General features: G+C 36.9%; 1 non-coding gene across 1 annotated transcript; it reads right to left on the reverse strand.

The window, feature by feature from the left end:
• Positions 1–3,663: 3,663 nt before the first annotated feature.
• On the reverse strand, positions 3,664–3,769 carry LOC131176381 (small nucleolar RNA R71). Its single transcript, XR_009146473.1, has one exon. It is a non-coding gene; the product is annotated as a small nucleolar RNA R71 (small nucleolar RNA).
• Positions 3,770–18,433: the final 14,664 nt, after the last annotated feature.

Raw genomic sequence — 18,433 nt, forward strand, 5'->3', positions numbered from 1 at the left:
CTTGCTCTATCGATACACTCTTTGTCATGAGACTAGCTACGGTCTCATAACAGTGATAACTGTGTTATGTGAAAATTGAGTGCATCTTGCTCTGTCGATACACTCTGTGTCATGAGACTAGCTACGGTCTCATGACAATGGCAACTGTGTGATTTGAAATATTGTGGATTCATATTTAGGACCGTAGTCCTAAACTACCTACGTATCCCCCTCATTATCCTAAGGAAGAATCAGACCTACTCGTAGTTCGACACTTGAAACTGTGGTGATGCATGTTCTTCTATGCCTTACACACCTACAGGTGACATGTTGATGCGTGTTCTTCTACGCCTTACACAACTATGCCATATGCCCTAAACAACGTCTAAGGACTTACCAAAAAATATCTGTCATGAAATGTTATGGATTCACATTTAGGACCGCGGTCCTAAACTACCTACGTATCCCCCTCACTATCCTGAGGAAGAATCAGACCCCCTCGTAGTTCGACAATTGAAACTGTGGTGATGCATGTTATTCTACGCCTTACACACCCACAGGTGACATGTTGATGCATGTTCTTTTATGCCTTACACAACTATGTCATGCGGCCTAAGCAACGTCTAAGGACTTACCAAAAAATATCTAATTCATGATTTGAAAAAAAATTAGGATGACTGGGTCTCAAAATTCTCTCTGATCTTTATGCTTCCTGTATGCAACTTCTATCATGGGCATGCTGATTTTACTAGAGATTCTAAAAAAACTTAGTCCTCTGGGGGACCTTTTTTTGCAAAAACTTTCTTATAGCCTCAAAGTTTTTTAGAAGAATTGTTCACCAAAAAAGACTTCCTTAAGGTCATAATACAATTTTCCTCTGATTTTTCTTTTTCTTCTCTCCCCCCATGGTTTTTTCCTTAACTCATTTCTCTTTCATGAACTCCATTCTTTGTGCGCTAACTTTTGCCTGAAATGTCCTTTTGGATTTTCATCTCAGCGGGCTTGCTCTAACTTTTGCCTAAGCGGCCCTTTCGGGTTTTGCACCTAGCAAGCTCCCTTTTTTTTTTTTTTAGATAATTATCAGGGCATTCATATCAAGTACCCATCTTGTCATACTCAGAAGGCATAGATTAAATCAAAACAATGCAGTTCAATTACTTAATCATTTGATGTATCCCTCAAGACACAAACATTCGCGATCATAATTAAATAAAATCCATTTCTAGTTAATGCAATAAAAAATTCTTTATTTATTCAGGTACACCATTACTTCCTCTTACATTTAGTTTTGCTAAATTTCTAACCTTCCAAAGTTAGAAATAAGCTTTATAACTGATGTATACATTTTGCATAATCATTTAGGTTTAATTTCATAGCCATTTTATTTGATTATTAGTCACTTTTAGCTAATTTCATTAGTCATTTAGTTAGTTTTTCATAATTGTCAATTTTGGATTAATTTATAATTTTTACTTTGTTTTGTAGGAAAAATGGTGTTTTTGAAGGATTGAAAAGAAATTTTGCCATTGAGGAGTGACTTCTACAGCCATAGATGTCAAAAACAAGTTTTAAAGTTGAAATATGCATTGGCCAAATTGCGCATAACTTGCCGCATAAGCTATGTAGATCTGCATAAGGAGAAGAAACACTGTTCCAACACCTGCCGAATTGTGCATAAGGAGAGTGCATAGCTTATACAGATTCATGCCTCCCTTATGCAATCTCACGGAATTGTGCATAACCTATGCGCCTGGTCATGCAGTTTCGCATAAGTGAACCAGAAACAGCCAAAAACTGCGTAAGGGACTGCATAACTTATGCAGTCCACTTATGCAGTCCCACAAAGATTTCATTAATGAGCTGGCAGAATATTCCCTCAGAAAATCCCTCCTAAAACACACAATTTTAGGGCTCCATATCAGAAAATCCTATAAATAGCCCCATTTCCCATTTTAGAGGGGAGGAAAGAAAGGAAGAAAAGGGAAAGGAGCAAGCAGCAGCTGAAGGGTCACAAACACCTCCCACACCATTTCCAATCAGATTTGGAGATTTCTTTCTTTTCTTACATTTTTCCTACACTTCTAGTGTTGAGCTTTTTGTTTCTTAGTTTAGATTAAAGCTTTATTTCCATATAAATTCAGAATATCTTGTAAATATTATGGATAGTGAGTAGTTTTCCTTAGATTCTGGAGTAAGGGATGTAATATTTAAGATATTTTGTGGATTTTGATTGGGTAATCCATATTTTGTGGTCTTAATGAGTTTTATTCATTTCTTGTGTGCTTAATGACATGCTTAGTGTAGGATCCCATTAAGTGATGTTCCTAATCCATGGTTGAGGCACCGAAAGGAGAAGGCCTTGTGATAGATAATCAAGAAATTGGACTTAATTAACTTAGATCTAGAAATAGACTAAGGATTAAGAGGATTCACATATTAATTAAAGAACCTAATGGGTCTTAATTAACTCTAACTCCATGAAAGTAGGATTAGATTGATTAAGGCACTATTTGTCTCACTCGAAAGGGTATTCAAAGGATTTAAGAATTAATCTCCTTAAAACCCGTAAGTTCCACAAGATTGGATAACCAATTTAAAATCCCAAAATAGCTTGAATATGAAATCCCGAACTCCGGAATCGCCTTTTTATCATTGTTAATTCCTAATTGAATTTAATTGCTTGCCATTTTAAATTTTTCCATATTCCAACTTGCTTATTTTAATTTGATGCAATTTTAGTTTAATCATTACATTGTCGAATAGATCATTAATTTTACACATATAGAATTCATACTTCAATGCCCATCAATTTATTACTTTAATTTTAAAAATAGTTTAAATTAGGCAACTTTTTATATCAAAAATTCAATCATTAACACAACTCCTCGTGGGAACGATATCTTTTCTATATTACTTGTACGACCCGTGCACTTGCGGTTGGGCCACATCAAGTTTTTGGCGCCGTTGCCGGGGAGTTGTTTGTTTAAGATTGAATTCTTGATTATTTTAGTTGTTCATAGTTTTATTTTTGTTATCTTTTCATTTTGTATTTGTTTGTTCTTTTTCAGGTACTCTTAATCTTTTATGAGAAGAGCTAGAAGCACAAGTGACACATCCTTATTGTTCAATCCTGAAATTGAGAAATTTTATAAAGCCAACAAGAAAGAAACCAGAAAAAGAAAAGAAGCTTGGAGAGAAACTGAATTAGAAGCAGACATGGCTGACGAAAGAATCAGAATTGGTGGCGGTAATGCTGGAAATGATCGAAACAATGAAAATACAGCCCAAGGTGAAGAGGTTGTAAATGCTAATGTACCTAGGGGAAGTATGATGGATCATGCTTTTCCTCATTTTGATGACTTGAGAGAAAGCATAGCAAGACCAAGAATTGATGCAAATAGCTACAAGATGGATTTTGGAGTTCTTCAAATGATTCAAAATTCTCAATTTGGGGGACATCCTTCTGAAAATCCACACACACATCTGAAGAAGTTTGCTATGATTTGTGATATGCAAAAACAACCTGGAGTATCTGATGATGCAGCAAGATTGAAGCTATTCCCATTCTCTTTGAAAGATAGAGCATTGGATTGGCTTGATTCTTTACCTCACAACTCCATCACAAATTGGGAGCAACTCACTGATGCATTTCTTGCACAATATTTTCCACCTGGAAAAACTCAAGAATTGAGGAATCAAATGACAGCTTTCAGACCAAGAGAAGATGAAACTCTTTATGAATCATGGATGAGATGGAAGGAATTAGAGAGACAATGCCACATCATGACATTCCGAAATGGATGATAAACTAGAATTTTTACACAAATGTCAGTCCTACAATTAGAGGGATTATTGATGCTCAAACAGGAGGAGAATTTATTATGAAGCATGAAGATGAAGCTTATGAGCTATTGGAGAAAATTGCAAAGAATACTCATCTTTGGAGTAGTCCAAGAGGACCAGCTCCAACTCAAAAGAGGCAAGCTGCTGGAATGTATGATCTTGATCCATTTAACATGATTAATGCAAAGTTTGATGCACTTACAAATGTCTTGGCTAAGAAGATGGAAGATTTGAGTATGTTGGTTAGTTCATCATCATCATCTGGAAGTTCACAACAAGTTGCTTATGCAGAAGGAACTACCAACTGTGGAGTAGACTATGGAGAGCAATCTGCATATGTTGGTAATTATGGAAACAAACAAATGGGGAATCCTTACTCTCAAACTTATAATCCAACTTGGAGGAATCATCCCAACTTTTCATGGGGAAATCAGCAAAATCAAGTTCCAAATCAGAATTTTCAACCACAACAGCAACAAGGAATTCCATATCAGCAAAATAGGCAACCATTGCCTAATTTTCAGTAGAGAAATATGAATCCTCCACCAAAACAGCAAGAACAAAGTTCCACCACATAAGCTTTATTACAATAGATTCTTGCTAACCAAACTAAGCATGATGAGGAGATGAGAGAGATGAAAGCAAGGCTAGAACAGATGCGACACATACAGAATCTTTGAAAAATCAGATTGCACAACAAGCATCTTCCTCAGGTACCAAGTCTTTTGGAAAACTTCCAAGTCAACCAGAAAACCCAAGAGAGCAGTGTCAAGCTATTACTTTAAGAAGTGGGAAAGTTGTAAATAATGAGAAGAGTGAAAATAGTGAGAAGAGAGAAAATGAGAAAGAAATTGCTGAGAGTGAAAAACAAGAAAGTGAGAAAGAAAGTGCAGAAAAATGTAAAGAGAAAATTGAAGAGAAGGAAGAGAAGTATATACCTCCAGAGCCTTACAAGCCACAACTTCCCTTTCCACAAAGATTTCAAAAAGCCAAGCTTGATAAGCAATTTGGGAAGTTCTTAGAGGTTTTGAAGAAGCTATACATAAATGTGCTTTTTATTGATGCTCTTTAACAAATGCCCTCTTATGCAAAATTCTTAAAAGAAATTCTCTCAAACAAGAGGAAACTTGAAGACCATGAAATTGTAGCTTTGACAGAAGAATGTAGTGCTATCCTTCAAAGGAAACTTCCTCCAAAGCTCAAGGATCCAGGGAATTTTTCAATTCCATGCCACATTGGGGAATCATGTTCTACAAAAGCTTTATGTGATTTAGGGGCTAGTGTTAGCCTTATGCCCCTTTCCATTTATGAGAAGCTCAATATGGGAGATCTTAAGCCAACCCACATTTCTCTTCAGTTAGCTGACAGATCAATTAAGTATCCTGAAGGGATTTTGGAGAATGTGCCTCTGAAGGTTGGGAAGTTCTATATACCTGTTGACTTTGTCATCTTGGACATGGAAGAGGATTCTAATATCCCAATTATCTTGGGAAGACCCTTTCTAGCTACAGCAGGAGCATTGATTGATGTTAAGGGAGAAAATTTGACTCTTAGAGTTGGTGAAGATCAATTGGTTTTCAATATTAATAACACTATGAAGAAGCATCATTCTGAAGCTGATACTTGTTTGAGAATTGATATCATTGATGAGCTGGTTGAAGAACATTTCAGAAAGAGATATCCAGAAGATCCACTTGAAAATTGCTTGGTTCATAGAGGAGGCATAGACTATGACAACCCTCATGTGGCTGCATATGCTCAACATTTAGAGGGTAGTCCACCATTCATCTCTGCTCCAGTTTTTCAACTCACACAAAAGGAAATAGCAGAATCTAAGCAACCATCATTCAAGGAAGAAGATGCACCTAAGGTAGAACTTAAGCAACTTCCTTCTCAGCTCAGGTATGAATTTCTTGGCACCAATAACACTTATCCAGTAATTGTAAATGCAAATTTAAGTACCTTAGAGGCTGATAAGTTGTTAAGAGTGTTGAGGCAATTCAAAAAAGTTTTAGGATATACCATAGATGACATTAAGGGAATAAGCCCACACTTTTGCATGCATAGAATCAGTTTGGAAGAAAATTGTAAGCCATCTATTGAACATCAGAGGAGGTTGAACCCAAATATGAAAGAAGTTGCTTGATGCAGGGATCATATACCCTATCTCAAACAGTACTTGGGTGAGCCCAGTACATGTTGTCCTAAAAAAGGGTGGAATGACAGTGGTCAAAAATGAAAATAATGAATTAATTCCCACCAGAACAGTGACTAGTTGGCGAATGTGCATAGATTACAGAAAATTAAATATAGCCACTAGAAAAGATCATTTTCCACTTCCCTTCATTGATCAAATGTTAGAAAGATTGGCTAGGCATTCTTATTTTTGCTATTTAGATGGGTATTCAGGTTTTTTTCAAATCCCTATCCATCCAAATGATCAAGAGAAAACCACTTTTACTTGTCCATATGGAACCTTTGCTTATAGGAGGATGCCATTTGGGTTGTGTAATGCACCAGCCACTTTTCAAAGGTGCATGATGGCAATCTTCTCAGATTTCATTGAAGACATAATGGAGGTTTTTATGGATGATTTTTCTGTTTATGGATCTTCATTTGACATATGCTTGGCTAACCTTTCTAAAGTTTTGCGATGTGCGAATCGACCTTGTGTTAAACTGGGAAAAGTGTCATTTCATGGTTCAGGAAGGGATAGTGCTTGGACATTTGGTGTCTAACAGAGGAATAGAGGTTGATAAAGCCAAGGTTGAAGTGATAGAGAAGATGGCTCCTCCTACCAATGTCAAAGGAATTCGAAGTTTTCTAGGACATGCCGGGTTCTACAGACGCTTTATCAAGGATTTTTCTAAAATAGCCAAACCTTTGTCTAATTTGTTAAGTCATGACATACCATTTGTATTTGACCAAGAGTGTTTGGATGCCTTTTGCAGGTTGAAGCAAGCTCTTATCACTGCACCAATCATGCAACCACCTGATTGGAGCCTACCTTTTGAAATTATGTGTGATGCTAGCAACTATGCAATTGGAGCTGTTCTTGGTCAAAGAAAGGACAAAAAGGCTTATGCTATTTATTATGCTAGTAGAACACTGGATGAGGCTCAAACAAATTATACAACAACTGAAAAGGAATTCTTAGCAATTGTCTTTGCATTGGAAAAGTTCAGACCTTACATTATTGACTCAAAGGTGGTTATATTTTGGATCATGTCATATCGGTATTTACTCCGTAAAAAGGAGGCTAAACCTAGGCTCATTAGGTGGATTCTGATGCTACAGGAGTTTGATTTGGAGATTAGAGATAAGAAGGGAGCTGAAAATGTAGTTGTGGATAATCTTAGTAGGTTGAAATTGGATGATGAAGAAATGGATGAAATCCCTATTGATGAGTTTTTCTTGGATGAACAACTTTTCTCTCTTGTTGCTAAATTACCTTGGTATGCAGACTTTGTGAATTATCTATCTTGTGGAGTTTTACCTCTAGGAATGACATGGAAACAAAAGAAAAAGTTTTTGCATGAGGCAAAATTTTATAGATGGGATGATCCTTTACTCTTTAGGAGATGCTGTGATGGTTTAATAAGAAGATGTATTCCTGATGAGGAAACACAGAGTATTATGTATCATTGCCATGCTTCTGATTATGGAGGACATTTTGGAATCTTTAAAACAGCTAGTAAAATTTTGCAAGCTGGTTTCTTCTGGCCAAATCTTTTGAAAGATGTGAGGAAATTTGTGTTAGAATGTGATAAATATCAAAGGAGTGGAAATTTGTCAAAAAGAGATCAAATGCCCCTAAATGATATTCTTGAAGTAGAATTATTTGATGTCTGGGGAATAGATTTTATGGGGCCATTTCCTCCTTCAAATGGTAATAGATACATCCTAGTTGGGGTTGACTATGTGTCAAAGTGGGTGGAAGCTATTGCAACTCCAACTAATGATGCTAGAGTGGTAGTGAAATTCTTGAAGAAATTTGTCTTGAGTAGATTTGGAGCCCCAAGGGCTGTAATTAGTGATGGGGGTTCACATTTTTGTAATAAGCAATTTGAGAGCTTAATGAGGAAATATGGTATAGTGCACAAGATAGCTACCCCATACCACCCTCAAACTTCAGGACAAGTTGAAATTTCTAATAGAGAACTCAAACATATTTTGGAGAAAATAGTAAGCAATTCTCGAAAAGATTGGTCTGTCAAACTAGATGATGCTCTATGGGCATATAGGACTGCTTACAAAACCCTTATAGGAACTATTCCCTTTAGGTTGGTGTATGGTAAGTCTTGTCATTTACCTGTAGAGCTAGAACATAGAGCATATTGGGCCGTTCAGACCTTGAATTTTGATCTTATGCAAGCTGGTGAGAAAAGGCTATTGCAACTTAATGAGCTTGAAGAATTGAGGATGGATGCTTATGAAAGTGCCCGTATTTACAAAGAAATAACTAAAGTTTGGCATGATAAGCATTTTAGAAAAAAGGAATTCAAAGAGGTGATTCAGTTTTATTGTTCAACTCAAGATTGAAATTGTTCCCTGGAAAACTTAAATCAAGGTGGACTGGTCCATATAGAGTTTCTAAGGTTTTCCCTTATGGAGCAATTGAAATTTGGAGTGAAAAATCTGGGAATTTTAAGGTCAATGGGCATAGATTGAAACATTACATAACTGGAGACCCAATAAAAGGAGCAAGCTGTTACAAGCTCTCCAATCCCTCACCTCTTTTCAGTGAAATGCATGAAAAGTCCAGCTAAGGACTATAAATTAGCCCTCTTGGGAGGCATCCCAAGTTCTTTTATTTTCCTTTTTGTTGATTTACTTTTATTTTCATTGCTTTTGTTTTTATCTTAAATCTCCCCAAATTCAATTTTTGACATTGTTGAATCTTGTCCCTTGTAGATGTATTTCAATGGAGGAAGGTTGGTGAACTGCTGGGGAGTGATTCTTAACCTGAAAATTTTGTCCTTCAACTCTCCCAAAATTGATTGATTTTTACTGCATAACCTGTGCAGGTTTGCTATCTGGTTTATGCAGAAAAAAAAAATGAAATTTTGCAGCAAGGAAGGGTCTGCAGCAGATGACTTATGTTCTTGGTGAGGTTGGGTGTGTAACTTTTAAGTATTTGTGCTTTTAATATGGTGGTAAGTGAGTCATTTTTGCAGTTTTGAGCCTATTTGGGTTGTGAGATTTAAGGTGGATATACTGCATTTTCTTGGCATAACTTGGGGAGTCATTTCTCATTTGTGGATAAATGCAACTTTATGCAAATTTTATTGAGTTTTAATGTGCTAAATGTTGATTTGCAGAATTTGAGTCAAAATGGCATGGTTCACAAAGGCCTTTTATGCAGGATTCACTTCTACAAGGTTGTGTGGTGCAATTTTGATGGATTTTGTATATGTTGATGTGTTTTTGGTGACAATTTCTCATGATTTATGCTTCATAGAATTATATTTCTTCATTCTAGGGTATTTTTCATACTTGCAAATCATTTTCAATTGTAATCTCAATCTTGTTGAATTGTGCATAAGTAACTGCATAGCTTATGCAATCCTGCATAACCACAATTCTTGCCATTTTCATCTCTGTTGCAAACTGCATAAGGAGGTGCATAGCTTATGCAACTCTGCATAGCCACATTTTTATCAAATTTCATACCTGCCGAGACTTGCATAAGTGTGTGCATGACTTATGCACTTTTGCATGACTTCAAATTCTGGATTTTCTCTTTCTGCTAAAATCTGCATAAAGGGAGTGCATAACTTATGCATTTTCGCATGACCACACTCTCCAAAAATTAAAACCTGCCGAGACTTGCATAAGCAGGGTGCATAACTTATGCACGTCCGCATGACCACACTCCCCAAAAACCCAAAACCTGCCAAGACCTGCATAAGGAGAGTGCATGGCTTATGCACTTCCGCATAGCCACCAACTCTGAATTCCAAAACCTGCTGACAGGTGCATAAGGGGAGTGCATAGCTTATGCACTTCCGCATGACCTATTTCTCTGAAATCCAAAACAGGACGAAACTTGCATAAGTTAACGCATAAGCTATGCACTCTTGCATAATTAGTTTTTCACACTGTTTATCTTCCACCGAAACCTGCATAAGAGAGTGCATAAGTTATGCACACCCACTTTTCCCCTTATGCAGCCTTAACACAAGTCCTGTTCAAATCAAAATTCATTTTCGGCACCCATTTTCCCACCTCCACTTCCCGATATTCCTGTTCACTCCTTTTCCCCCCACGTCCATTTATTCCGGCATTACCTCTCCCCTTCTGCTCCACTCATCTTTCCGCTGCCTTAGCCCTAACTACCCTCTGCATCTTTCATTTTCTCCCTCATCTCCTTCATCCTCACCATCGGCAACCCAATGGAGTTGCCTCCTCATTCCCCTAAAACCTCCCCTCTCCAAGTTTTGCCCTTGGCAATGCGGCCTCCCAACCCCGATTCCCCTCCACAAGAAACCCCTCCTCCACCTCCCACAGCCACTTACAAGAGAAAAATCAGGTCAAAATCCACCCGACCCATAGCTTCTACACCTCCTCTCTCAAAACGCAAAGAACCACCCACCACCCCAATGTCAGAGCCTCCACCCAAAAACCCAAAAACTTCAGCCTCCACACAAGCCAAATCACCCTCCTCCAGTAAAAACCAAACATCAGTAGCAACACAGGTATCAAAATTACCTTGGCCCCTTCCTGATGCAACTCACAAGGCAGCCTTTAAGAGACTTAAGGAAAGGAGGGTGCAACCCACAAGGTATATTTCTGCAGAGGCCCTCTAATCAGCTAGTTTATTTGATAATGTGGTTGCATACCTTGATGGTATGGGTTGGATGGAATTTGTGCATAAGCAAGAAATAGTTTATCCAGCTTTAGTTTTGGAATTTATTTCCTCATTTTCTGCTACCCTGAAATTGCATGACGTAGATTATAAGCCAACTATGAAATTTAGATGTTTGGGGCAAAATAGAGAGTTATCATTGGACCAATTTCATAGCATTTTTGGGTTTGCAATTGATGGACTATTTAGGGTGCCATATACAGGGGTAGAGGTAGCAAACAAAGGTATTTGGAATGCTGCTCAATTTTGGAGAATTATCACAAATCAACCTCAGACTTTTTCTGCTGGCAGATCCAAAACCTCTCAAATATTAGACCCTGCACTTAGATTTATCCATAGGCTTATTGCTAGCACTATCTTGGGCAGAGGGACTAGTTCTGGTGCTGTTGGGAAATCTGAATTGTTCATGTTATGGTGTGCTTTTCACAAAGTCAAAGTTTCTCCTGGTTATTTCTTTTGTGAGCATGTGTTACATATTGCCACCAAATCCATAGGTGACATTGTCATGGGTGGGCTCATAACTGTTATAGCCAAGCATTTTGGTTTTAATCCGGAAGAGCATCCATTACCAGCACTTTCAGACACTCTATACTTTGATGCCACACACCTATCCAAAACTGGATTCAGTTTGCCACATTCTGACACTGCACAACCAGCAGCAGAAACTGAACCCACTGCACAACCAGAAGCACAACCTGTCCCACCAGCCCAACAGCATTCTACTAAACATACACCACCCACTCAGCCTGCACAGGACATCCCAGCAGATTCTGCACAACCTACACCTCCTGCAGCTGAACCCTCTTCATCCACAGCACCCCCTGCCTTCAACACTAAAGCCTTATTCACCTATCTTGAAAGGCTTAGTGATGATATATACTTTGTGGATAGGAAGCTTGACACTGGTCTTGATACCCTCAAGGATCGTCATGATCAACTATTTGACTTTGTCATGGAAACCAGAGACAAGCAGAGAGAATTAAAGGAGATGATGAAACAGCTCATGATTTTTCTGGGAATGCCACCTCCGCCTCCATCACCTCCTCCAGCACCATCACTTCGACAGCAGCCAGTTCCAACCAGCCCCTTAGCAACATCTTTGGACAAGGGCAAAACAATAGAATTAGATTAGTTTCTGTTTTACTTTTGTTCAAACTTGTAGGAGTTTTTCTTTGTAGATATGTTGAAACAATTTTTAGTTTGTTTTGAATTCTGTTTTTCTTGAAGTTCTATTGGATGGCTATTACATTAGTTTTTGGATTGATTTTCATTGCCTTTACTGCCCTTTTGTGCATACTTGTCCATACACTTTATATTTGCATGCTTCCATTGGTGTTTGCACATTTTTCCTTGCTCATCATCATGCAACAACTTTTGAATATACTGCACAGGCTGTGAATTCCCTTATGCAAATGTTTTGCATAGCCTGTGCAGTCCTTATGGCCACTCATGCAGAACCGCACAGCTTATGCACCTTCCTTATGCACCTGTTCTGGACAGCACTTTATTCTGCATAACCTGTGCAGCTTCTTATGCATTCACATTATCTCTTGAATTCTCATCTTCTCTATACCAGGTAACTCTTTCTTTTTGCTCTTAAATCTCACAATTCCTGGTAATTCCTGTTTACTTTGAGTTTTGATAATACACTCCTTGAGACATTGAGGACAATGTCCAATTTTGAGTTTGGGGGTGTGCATTTTGATTTTTTGCTACATTTTTCACATTTTGAGTATAGGAACATCTCATCCCATTCCATTTACAAATATTGTAAATATTTTACATATACATCCATACATACATATACATTACACATTTACACACACATTATACATCACTTAGAAATTGTACACATTTGCACACAAATAGATTTTCTCCATTTAGTTAATGCATTGCTCATTTTTAGGAATCATGCATCATGCATTAAAATCTTTTGCCAAATCCCTTGAGTATTGAAAAGTTGCCTATGAGAGTGATTTGACTTACCTTTAGTTGGGTTTGTGGATTGAAAGTTTCCTAAGAGGTGCAAGGTTTTGAAGTGTTTATCCCTTGCCTATATCTTCTTAACCAAAAAGCCACCCAACTAGTCCTTTAGAGATTGGAATGTTTAGAGGGAGTTATTGGATATAAGGTAGTCAAATGATGTCTCACCAATCCTAGAACAAATTTTCTAAACCTTTCAAGGCGAAATACCAGCTTGTACTTGAAAAGAGAGATGATTAGGCATTCTTTGATTTAAACCTTCTCATTTTAAACCTTTGGCCATTTTCCTAATTAAAATTGACCCTTGAAAAACCCCTTTGAGCCTTTTTATCCCTAATTCTTCTTGAAATCCTCATTGCTACCTAGCTAATGAACCAAACACTCCAACCCTTTTTATGAGGATAATTGAATATTAGGTACACTTTATAAAAAAATAAAATAAAATAAAAAGAGAAAAAGAAAAAAAAAATATACAATAAAAGGGAGAAGAAATGCTTGTCATCTTGTAAAAGTGCTAGTATATGTACTTTTCATTATTGTCATTCAAATTGAAAGAAACCCACCCAAAGTATTAAAAGGAATGAGTTTGGGGGTGGCATTTTTAGGGACAATCATCAAAAGAAAATGCAAGATAAAAGTTTAAAGTATCAAAAAGTCCCTCCATTTTTATGTGTTTTGTAAACTATGCTAGCACTTGACAATTCTCATTGTGTATTTCTCTCCTCCACATATATATAAAAAAAAAAAGAAGAAGAAAAAAAAAAGAAAAGTAAAGAAGTGTACCTTATGTTGTCAAGATTGGAAATATTCTCATGCTTTGAATCCTTTTTACCCATTTTTCTTCTTAGCCTCATTTTGAAACCCATGGCCTCATTACACCCCTAAAAAGACCTTTGATCTCTTGATAGTACTTGCTACATTAGTGGAGATGGGAGTAGGGAATTTGCCTATGGGATTGGAAAACTATTCATTCATTCATTCAAATCCATCATTCCATATAGAGACACTTTGGTTATTGATTGTCCTAGAATTCTTTTTGAGCATGACTCTCTCTTTTGATTGGTTGGTTTGGGAATTTTGATTGATAATTGACTTGATGGCTAAGCGGTGAAAGCTTGGATAAGCATTAGATTCTTTGCACTTTGAAGGATGGGTATATGGATTGCTGGTATGGCTAAAGGGGTGTTAAGTTACTTTAATAGGTGATTTTCATAGCTCTTTGGATAAGGCACCCCTAAAAATTGCATTACATTTTAAAGTTTGCTTGAGGACAAGCAAAAGCTTGAGTTTGGGGGTATTTGATGCATACATTTTGCATAATCATTTAGGTTTAATTTCATAGCCATTTTATTTGATTATTAGTCACTTTTAGCTAATTTCATTAGTCATTTAGTTAGTTTTTCATAATTGTCAATTTTGGATTAATTTGTAATTTTTACTTTGTTTTGTAGGAAAAATAGTATTTTTGAAGGACTGAAAAGAAATTTTGCCATTGAGGAGTGACTTCTACAGCCAAAGATGTCAAAAACAAGTTTTAAAGTTGAAATATGCATTGGCCAAATTGCGCATAACTTGCCGCATAAGCTATGCAGATCTGCATAAGGAGAAGAAACACTGTTCCAACACCTGCCGAATTGTGCATAAGGAGAGTGCATAGCTTATGCAGATTCACGCCTCCCTTATGCAATCTCACAGAATTGTGCATAACCTATGCGCCTGGTCATACAGTTTCGCATAAGTGAACCAGCTGAAAATCAGTATAAGGGATCAGATAACTTATGCAGTCCACTTATGCAGTCCCACAAAGATTTCATTAATGAGCTGGCAGAAGATTCCCTCAGAAAATCCCTCCTAAAACACACCATTTTAGGGCTCCATGTCAGAAAATGCTATAAATAGCCCCATTTCCCATTTTAGAGGGGAGGAAAGAAAGGAAGAAAAGGGAAAGGAGCAAGCAGCAGCTGAAGGGACACAAACACCTCCCACACCATTTCCAATCAGATTTGGAGATTTCTTTCTTTTCTTACATTTTTCCTACACTTCTAGTGTTGAGCTTTTTGTTTCTTAGTTTAGATTAAAGCTTTATTTCCATATAAATTCAGAATATCTTGTAAATATTATGGATAGTGAGTAGTTTTCCTTAGATTCTGGAGTAAGGGATGTAATATTTAAGATATTTTGTGGATTTTGATTGGGTAATCCATATTTTGTGGTCTTAATGAGTTTTATTCATTTCTTGTGTGCTTAATGACATGCTTAGTGTAGGATCCCATTAAGTGATGTTCCTAATCCATGGTTGAGGCACCGAAAGGAGAAGGCCTTGTGATAGATAATCAAGAAATTGGACTTAATTAACTTAGATCTAGAAATAGACTAAGGATTAAGAGGATTCACATATTAATTAAAGAACCTAATGGGTCTTAATTAACTCTAACTCCATGAAAGTAGGATTAGATTGATTAAAGCACTCTTTGTCTCACTCGAAAGGGTATTCAAAGGATTTAAGAATTAATATCCTTAAAACCCGTAAGTTCCACAAGATTGGATAACCAATTTAAAATCCCAAAATAGCTTGAATATGAAATCCCGAACTCCGGAATCGCCTTTTTATCATTGTTAATTCCTAATTGAATTTAATTGCTTGCCATTTTAAATTCTGCCATATTCCAACTTGCTTATTTTAATTTGATGCAATTTTAGTTTAATCATTACATTGTCGAATAGATCATTAATTTTACACATATAGAATTCATACTTCAATACCCATCAATTTATTGCTTTAATTTTAAAAATAGTTTAAATTAGGCAACTTTTTATATCAAAAATTCAATCATTAACACAACTCTTCGTGGGAACGATATCTTTTCTATATTACTTGTACGACCCGTGCACTTGCGGTTGGGCCACATCAATAACCTGCCAAATGGCCTTTTCAGGTTTTCCATCCAAATCTTCTCTCATCTCTCCTTTTGCCTAGGCTGCCTTTTACAGGTTTTCAATCTAGCAATTTTTTTCTTTTCTTTTCTTTTCTTTTTTTTTTTCCTTACCCTTACTTTTGCATAGACCGTCTTTTGTAAGTTTTCATCCTAGCGGGTTTATCTCACACAACGTACAGTTTGAGCTTGTCTAAGTTGACTGGTTCTTAAAGTTCATTTCCATCCAAGTCTGATATTCTTACAGTAGTAAGATCTTTTTGACTATGTATGGACAAGCCTAGCTTGGGTTAAACTTTCCTCTTAAATCAAAAGAGATGGGCCGAGCTTGTTTCAAAATTATGTCTCCCTCTTTGATCTTTCTTGGCTTCACCTTCTTATTAAAGGCCCTAGCTATCTTCCTCTGATAAACCTGCATATGATACAAGGCTCACATTTTCTTTTTATCAATCAAAGCTAGTTCTTCATATCTCTTTTAGGCCCACTCATTTTCTAGGATCTTAACTTCTAGCATCACTCTTAAGGATTTGACCTCTTACTTAATGGATAGCACTACTTTAGTCCCATACACTAAAGAGAACAGGGTTGCCCTCGTGGATGTCCTTGTAGTACTACGATAATCTTAAAGAACATAAGGGAGTTTTTCAGGCCAATCCTTATATGTTTCGAATATTTTTTCCCAACTAGAACATTTCCATTCATATGGGGACCACACATTTCCTGCATGTATTTCTTTCATTATTTGCTCAGTCTATTTTTCTATCACACATAAGAGTTTGTAGAATTGCCCCCCAGCTAAAGTAAGTTGAGTGGCTAATCTATGAACTGTTGCTCTATCTCTTTTGTAGGCTTATTGCGAGTATTCGCTCACTACCAGAGACCTCCTTATGTCTTCATATGATTTTCCTTCTCCCTCTAGGTCCACATGTGCTACTACTAATCCTTCATAGCATAAAATTTTACTCCTCATTAGGATAACTAGCTAAGCTAACTTTTGTTCACTCTTTTCCCATAGGGACACTAGCATGGCTTGGGAATCGGCTATCTGATTTTAAGCTCGAGGCATGTGCTTCTTGGTACTTTGTTAACAAGGCTATAAATTTATCTCTTTCTTTTTGGGTTAAATCTTCAGCTAACTTAATGTCTTTAGGATTATTTAGTGTAACCAAATTAATAAAGATTGATTTTGATGCATTAACAAAAATAGATTCTAAATGATTATGAATGCCATGCATATGCCCATTAGAATAAACATCAAACAAGTAAGTAGAAGGACTAGTCATGTTATTGATCTTCGCCTTAAAATCAGCATCAAGTATATCAGAAATGGAAACATCAGTATCACTACTGTGAGTATTACAAAAGACAGACTCAAACTTAGGGGTGTAGCTTTAGGTGCTTGGCTTTCATGTACTCTTTAGATCAATGGTGCTGATTTTCTGCTCTAATTCTTTCACATGTTGTAACCCCTAATCATATGTCAAGGTAATTGCCCCCTCTTTCAAGAACATAGGAGGCTTTGGCTCTTTTTCCTCTTCTGTTGGCTCATAGCCCAAACCATGACTTATGATCTGCCTCTTCATCTCAAGAAAAGTCACCAGACGATCTATACTTTCTCTTAGGCCTATGCTAAGAAAAAACTTCATCCCTTTCTTCATAGTAGCCACTTTTAGATCCATTTAGTTTTCATAGATCCCAACAACTTAAAAATCAGACGTCAGTAGAACTAAACCATCTAGTTATAATGCAACTATCTCCTCATCAGAATCAGCCAGACATCCAAAGGACCCTCATCATTGATAGAATTATCACAAATGTCAATAATCATTATAGATTGAAGTTCATTGAGCTTTTGGATGGGTTGGATAAAGTTAATAATTCTATTAGGGTTATTTGGTATGATGGAGATCATGTAGAGACCTGGTGTAGGTAGAAATTTTGGTTGGGCATAAGGCTAGTGTGGGTTTTTTTTTGGTTGATTTTTTTGGATCAATTATCCTTTTGGCATCAATTAGGTCTTAAATATCATGATTAAGTTGAAAGCATCAGCCGGTGTCATGACTGTGGGCATTAGTAGAACTGGTAACATTGGTTAATATCATAGCTAGGTGGGAGTGGATTAGGTAGTGGTCTGGATGCTAAGAGCTGTATTCGTCTTGAGCTTTGAGACGCTCCCAAACTTTGGATAAGGGTTGGCTAAATTAGAAAAATCTCCTTGGGGTGTGAGACACAATTTGAACCTCAATAACTTTAATGCCACTTAATTGGCCTACCTCGGGGCTTCTTTCTAAAGTTGACCTCAATTTTCTCTTTTAGCTCAAACATCTTGGCGTTCAATATTTCATCAAGCACGGCCATAGTTTTTTACATCTTACGTAGTGTAGGTGAAATCCTTACTAGTTTCTTCCCTTCCCTAACCCAAGTGACCTGATTGGAAGTCTCTTTGGTGTATTTTGAGGCTATGTTTGCTCAAAAAAATAGGATTTAAGGGTTAACCTAAACATGCTATGTACATGAATGCAATGCATGAACGGACTATTTTTTTCTTTTTTTTGCTTTTATTTTTACAAAACCAAAACTGAACCATACCTATAGAACCAAAATTGAACCAAAACCAGACCATATAAACTGAACTAAGATCGGACCAAAGACTGAATCAAAATCGAAAAAAAAACTCCAGAACTGAATCTTCGCCCCCTTATACCTTCAACTCTCACGCACAGAGTAAGAAAAAATTCTATCCTAGGCTACGGTACACTGGACACACTAATAGGGGGTGGTCCAGGACAACCTTTCCTTTATAAACAAATGATTTGTATCCTTAAAG

This window comes from Hevea brasiliensis, unplaced genomic scaffold, assembly GCF_030052815.1.
Source record: "Hevea brasiliensis isolate MT/VB/25A 57/8 unplaced genomic scaffold, ASM3005281v1 Scaf1, whole genome shotgun sequence".
NCBI lineage: Eukaryota > Viridiplantae > Streptophyta > Magnoliopsida > Malpighiales > Euphorbiaceae > Hevea > Hevea brasiliensis.